We start from the raw sequence: 7,159 nt of genomic DNA on the forward strand, positions 1-7,159 counted from the left end.
GAAAAAATTAAGAGGTAGAATACATTGGCTCTATCTATTGAGAAATATAGTTGGGAAAAAGTTTCTTAGATGTTTATTTTATGCTTGGATTAACTCAATAATTACGTATGGTATTTGTGCATGGGGAGGCGATTATGAAACAAATCTTACCAATTTAAATAGAACTTATGCAAAAATTTTGAAAATAATTTATGGAGCTAAACAAGAACTTAATAAAAACGATACTATTTTACAAAAGTCAGAGAAAATCTATAATATCAGAAAAATATATGCACAGAGAATATTGTATTTTTTGCATAACAACAATAACTGGTTTGAAATTAATGAAAAACAATATAATACTCGAATTTCAGGTAAACAATATAAAGTTATAAAACCAAATAAAACGATTATTAAAAAACAATTCTTTTACTTGGCACCGCGGCTGTTTAATGAACTAACGGAAGATGTTAGGAATGAGAAGAACTTTAAAAAATATAAAAAAGGGGTCAATGAATATATACAAAATAATGACATTGTATCAACAATTAACTTTTAGCTGATAAAATATACTGACTTGCCAACCGGGGGGGATTTTGTATTGTAATTTTTATACTATTGAATGTTTCAATGCGAGTTATTGTGTTTTTTTTTTTCCTCTGGAGTCAAACAGTCCAATAATTGTTCTGTGTAAAATTTTTACTACTTGTGTAAAATTAATTTGTAAATATTTCTGTTAATACATATTTGTGTTTGTACTCCATACTAAATCAATTAAAAAACACTGCGGACAGTGCCTTTGGCGCTCTTTAGTGTTAAATTTAATACTAACTCGCGTTGAACTATAGTCAAGATTTTCTTAATGTTTTGTTATGAAGTTTGTAATTTATGTTTTATAATTTGTAAGTTTTTTAACTTTACTTTTTTTAATTTTGCTTACTGTTATGTATGTGTATTTTGTTTGTTAATAAATTTTATCTTATCTTATCTTATCTTATCTTATCTTTTGCCAAAAAAAGGGGACAAAAAGCAAGGGAGTTCTTAATTCTAAGGGGGGGGGGGGCTTGAGTCCCCTCTTACCTCACCATATGGGCGCCCTTGTGATCAAAGGAGATTCCTTTCTGTATTTATACTGACATTACGGATTAACTAATACTTTTGGTCGTTTACGTTTGTTTTTATAGCTTCGATTTCTTCCATCGGATTCCTACAAAGTTAATTTTTAAACCTGTTAAAGCTTTCTGAATAATTCCGTAAAACGTCCCCAAGTCACACTCAAAAGCTGTTAATAATGCTGTGAAACTGGTAGTGAATCGGCAGAATGGTATTTCGGGAAGAGAAGAGATCAAAACTTCATGCAAGCACCACACTCTCCGAATGCAAGGAGAGAAATGTTACTAATAGGGAAGTTGCAACCTATTAAACGTTCATATTTTGACTATTGGATATTGTTAATTGACTCTCAAAACAAAAAAAAAAAAAAAAAAAAATCACCATCGCCGAATTTTAAAACACCGTAATTGATTTCTAATAAATTTTTTAAAATGCACGCGCAAAAGTGCGCTCTTCTGAAACGACACGAGCTTACGTCACAGGGCACTAATGGGCAGCCTTCCGCCGAAGATCCCTTGTTTTCGCTACGAACATTTTGAGCGCGCTGATATTTTTATTTTTTAGAAATTCAGTAATCCTTTTGAACACACTATGGAGGCCGGATTCGTTAAAGTACAATCTAATAATCTTCCTCAAGTAACGTCAATGATGGTATTCGAATATTTCCGAGAGGATGAGAGGTTTAATGTTCCAGAAACGCGAAGAGTTAAATGCGAAGAGGTAAGCCCTACGTTTCGTCTTCGAAGCCAACTGCACGTCCTTCGGCTTCTCCCGCGGCGGAAGAGCGCATGACGTCACTTCCTGTGCCATTTGACGTCACAATGGCTTGAACTTTAAAAATTAATTTAAAAAAAACTACTTATCGTATCGCAAAATTTTTTTCACCTCTGATGTTCATACATGTTACTCTATCATATAAAAATAAAATTGAAAAATCGAAAACTTCCCTATTACCCCCCCCCCCCCCCCCCGTAGAGCCCAAGACTGAGTTTCGCTAATAAAAGACTTTTCTATATTTCTATCATCAGATGAAAGCTAAATTTCTAAATTAAATATTAAGACTTATCACAAAAGTTCGGCGATATGTAAGAAAGCAATGATTTTAAGTCGAAGACAATGAAAGCATTTAGTACGCTGAAAGTGAATACGGTAACAATGGGGTCGCAATCAACTTATTTTGCATTTTTACCACCGGCAAAGCCGTGACCGGATACGCTAGTCATTGATTAAAAATATAAATTTGATGAGAGCTTATTTGTGAGTGTAATAAAAGGCATAACTTTCCATTCTCTTTAATGACTATGTGTTTTCCTTTTGTCGTTCATACAAGAACTGACGAAAACAATGTCGTAAGACGAAACAACGGTTCGCGTAATGTAACGGTCGCGTAAGACGAAACACTGGTTCACGTTCACATTCATGTTGACTAAACCATATTCACTACTAGTGATGTGCCGGATCGTTAAAAAAGTACATCCGCGGATACGGATCCGGATCAGTAGTGTCAAGATCCGCGGATACGGATACGGATCTCAAAATTTTTTTTTACCCAATTCAACTATCCAAGTGTAAAATTTGTTACGGAAGGTATTCCCGTCAGAATAATGGCAGTTTCTTCAAAAAATGTCAACTGCGGCAAAAATATAATCAAGACTATGATTTACTCTTTAAAGAAATCTCCGTTAAAATTGAGGGAGCGTTGGAAGGAAATGGACAGCGCTGCATTAATGCTTGATGGAATGTGAAAAATTATTTCTAGCGTACTCGGTAGATGTAGAATACAGGAGCAAGATTGTAAAGCTGCTACTGGACAGGCTAGAAATAATTTTTCCCATTTTATTTCAGCATAAATGCAGCGCTGACCCATTCCACCGAACTTCTCCGAGCGACGAAATGCAGAGCCGGGAACACCTTTACAAACAGTAAATAGAAAATTTAGTCTCACTTTTTTTAAAGGATGCCGAGAAAAACAAAAATGAAGAATAACAGAAACCCCAAATCAATAACAAAAACTGATATTAATTTAAAAATTAAAAAAAACAAAACATGTCCCAGAGAGCCGATCTCATATTAAGATGAATTTTGCAGGTCAGAACACACATTTGTTAACAAATATGAACTGACAGCAGGTAAAATTTTTAAATCATTGAGCTTTTTCTCCTTATCTTCCGACTATTAAATCGCTACCAATCACGGGTAAAAAGGCTTAGAATTGCATTTAAAACTTTCTTAACAAAATTATAGCTCCTACTGTAGATAAGTAGGAAGTTTCAAATAAATATCAAAAGCAGAAAACTTCGTTCTTTCAATTAGGGCCAACATTTTAAACGTACGGGTAAATTTTTACTACCATAATTGTGAAAAATGTTAAATTGGTTTTTAATTAATATCTCCGGTAATTAAAGTTCTACAAAAACGAAGCCAAGCTAAGAACACTTTCGATCAAGTCACCTTTTGAACGAAAAATGAACTAGCAAAATCGGTTCATCTGTTTAGGAGCTACGATGCCACAAAAATACACACTGATACACACTTTTAAAACTTATTTCCCCTTCCTTTTTGCAACGGGGAGGGGAGTACAAATTAGCTTCTGAAATGATACCTTATAATTTGAATAGGGAATATAACCTAATTTAACCCTAATTTAAGAGTCTTTTATTCAAATATTTAAAATATTTTAGAATAGAAATGATCCGTTTAAGATCCGTCAAAAAAGTAACAGATACGGATACAGATCTTTACTTTCCCTCGGATATCCGCGGATACGGATACGGATATCCGGAACATCACTATTTACTACATGAAAATTTAAGAATCAAAGATATTAATCTTCCATTAGTCGAGCGCACTTTACAAGTGGGTGCACTTTTCTCTCCTCTGGCGTCAATTGGTGTTTCCAAGGTCAGAGCTTAATAAATTTTAACAGTTAAATGCTCTTAAATAGGTAACAATTTTAAACTAAAATGCTTTTAACTTAGTTTTCAAATAGTTGGAAACACTCAGGAGGGGTTTTACAGGTTTGGGGGCCCGTCGTAATGCATTTTTAGGAGCCTCCGGGGAAAAAAAAAACAGAGCAACGTAAAATATTTTTCATGTACCTTTTTAGATCCTTTTCAGGACCTTGCGACATTTGCGAAAAGGAAAATCTGCCCACCTTTATATCTTTATATAAAATATGGAAATCTAACAACATACACACAAAACTCAAAATACAAATTTTCAATTCAACAGTTAGAGCAGTCCTACTCTATGGCAGCAATACATGGAAGCTAACTAGACAGCAAGAAAAAGAGCTTGATGCCTTTCAAACTAAAAGCCTGAGAAAAATATTCAACATATACTGGCCAAATAAAATATCAAATTCAGACCTGTACAAACGTACAAACTGCAAGCCGATAACCACACTGATAAAAAAGCACAGATGGTCATGGATAGGACATGTTCTCAGAATGCAGGCAATAGACCCTACAAGAACTGCTCTCACGTGGACCCCTGATGGCAAGAGGAAGCGCGGGCGTCCAAAGCTAACCTGGCGTCAGATAGCCATATAAGAAAGAAATGCCTTTGGTTGGCCAAGCTGGGGGAGTGCCAGGGAGACGGCATTAAATCGTTTGGGATGGAATGCCACGCTAGCGGCCCCATGCGCCACTAGGCGTTAAGAGAATCAAGTCAAGTCAAGGGCCGTGGTAGCCCGATCGGTAAAGTGTCGGATTCGGGGCCGGAGGGTCCTGAGTTCGAACCTCGATGGTCGAAGACCCACCGTCGTCATTAAAGGGGACTGGGCGACGTTAAATATGCTCGTGGTCTCAATGTCCTCCAAGTGAAACGATACCTCTGGGGGTGCTAGCACCAGGTAGCTATTAGCTCCTGGACTAGTTCTAAATTCTCATTAACTGTTCGATCCGGTGATGGTGCTGCCATCTATCGGTATATAAAATAATGGAGGCAAGGCACTTAGTATGCAGTCCTCGACATAAATACAGTTGTAGTCAGTTGTGACTCTGAATAGGAATAGAAATAGGAAGTCAAGTCAAATCCGCCACTGGAAACACCTGGTAGGCGCAAAGCGACTAACCATGTCAGAACATTCAGAAGAAACAAGAGGTGGAGAGAGTAAAGACTTACATATCTTCTTGAACATAGATTCTAAATCACATGACAGCATTGAAAGTAAAGTATTGAATAAAATCGGGGTTTTTTCATTAGTTTTACGCAAAACGTGTCTCCGTTTCGTCGTAGTTGAATCACGTGACCTGGGATCTTTGCCTCAGCTTCTCCTAAGTCAATGATTGGACTTGCTCCCTCCAGTTACTAATTCCTGCTCTAAGTGTCAGAAAGGGCTGCACAACGAACGGAAGGTTAAAAATTTACATCAATAGCAAAACCTTTATGAATTTACTAGTGATACCCGCACGGCTTTGCCCGTAATAGAAGAATGAAAAGGTCTTTTGGTTCGCCTGTATATTTACAAATAATGTATGGTGAATTTTCTCGCCAGTTGACTTGTACCCATGCTACGGTTCCACGTTATGATAATTTCGTATCTCGCCAATTGGCTTGTGCCCATGTTACGGTTCCACGTTTATGATAATTTCGTAATTTACTCGTACATCTTATGATATTTATTTTCTTAAAATTGGAATAGAAAATGAACCACGTTGAATTTTTGAAAAATCGCTTCCAGGTGCACACCCCCATGCTACTAACTTTGTGCCAAATTTCATGAAAATCGGCCGAACGGTTTAGGCGCTATGCGCGTCACAGACATCCTACAGACATCCAGACATCCTCCGGACAGAGAGACTTTCAGCTTTATTATTAGTAATAATAATAAAGATAAAGATCAGACATACCTGATCAAAAGAGCTTCCACACCTAAAGAAACATTCCAAAGCCCAAGGAGTAAACCCCAGACGCATAAAGCTTTCCAACCAGAAAGACGAACACAACTTTTTGACTTCCGAGCGCCGGAGCCATTCGATTCCTCTTTTTCGCTGTTGTTAACACACCCAAAATGTGATAAAATTGCAGTTGATTTCCGCCATCAACACGGAAGTGTCAGTCAGTTTAACGAGAGGACTGCGTTTATGGGGTCAAATTGAGGGTCGCTCTGTTGTGTCAGATAAAGATTACATGTCGTTTCGTCCAGCAATTGCATGTGGCAAAATCGTACAAGTTACGAGTCTATAAGTGAGTAACAGTTTTTGTAAGTAATCTAAAAAATTTCCACTGAAATAGTACTTGACCCCGTTCTCTTCATACAGAAAAAATAATATTGGTACGAAGCAGGGTTGGCCGGTTGGACTCAATTGGGTTGGACCCAATGTTTTTTTTTTTTTTTTGAAAAAACCCATTTAGAAAACCCATTATTTAGCCCACTTTTGGGTTTTTTAAAAAAATTTCTGAGAAGTTTTTAACAAAAAAATAATTAAAAAAAATTAATTTAAATACTTTCACAATTTAAACTTCTTTTTAATTTGTTCTTCACCAGAGATAATGGAAATAAAAAATGAATTTTGAGCTTTAATAGTATTTCTTAACTCTCAAGGGCATTAAAAAAATACTTCAAAGATTTTAATAAATATATTTAACTTTTTTCTTTAACTTCTCAATAAATAACTCGAATTATCTTGACTAAGTCCTGTCACGTTTGATTTTCTCAATATTTGTAGATTGTACAGAGGAAACTACTCTAGCTAAAATTCTTTTATTTGAACTATTTTCTGCGAACCAACACGTCACAAATCTCGAATAAACAAAGTATATTTTTTAGAAATTAACAGGTGTTGCAAACGGTTAGACCTAGAAACCGGAATAGGATGTACAGTATTTTCATTATCTTACGAAACAGTTTAATATTTCTTACTCTGTACACAGAAATAGAAAAACAGGCAACATAAAATTCAAAGAAATGTCTTGATTAAGCTGGAATTCAGTAATAAGAGATTTAAACTACTTGAGGTTCTACAGTAGTTTTGCATAACAAAATGAAATACAATAAAGTAAAACGCCAAAAAAAAAAAAAAAAAAAAAAAAACAATTAAAAACGAACAATAGACTTGAGAAG

The 7,159-nt window shown here is 35.6% G+C and overlaps 1 protein-coding gene across 1 annotated transcript in view; it reads right to left on the minus strand.

Annotated features, from left to right (window-relative positions):
- Positions 1-6,048, minus strand: part of LOC129227351 (septin-9-like) — a 54,313-nt gene extending 48,265 nt beyond the window's left edge. Inside the window, exon 1 of the mRNA XM_054861896.1 lies at positions 5,946-6,048. The gene's annotated coding sequence lies outside the window, so the exon portion shown is untranslated. The remainder of the gene's footprint in view (positions 1-5,945) is intronic.
- Positions 6,049-7,159: the final 1,111 nt, after the last annotated feature.

The sequence above is a fragment of the Uloborus diversus genome, chromosome 8 (genome assembly GCF_026930045.1).
Source record: "Uloborus diversus isolate 005 chromosome 8, Udiv.v.3.1, whole genome shotgun sequence".
Lineage (NCBI taxonomy): Eukaryota > Metazoa > Arthropoda > Arachnida > Araneae > Uloboridae > Uloborus > Uloborus diversus.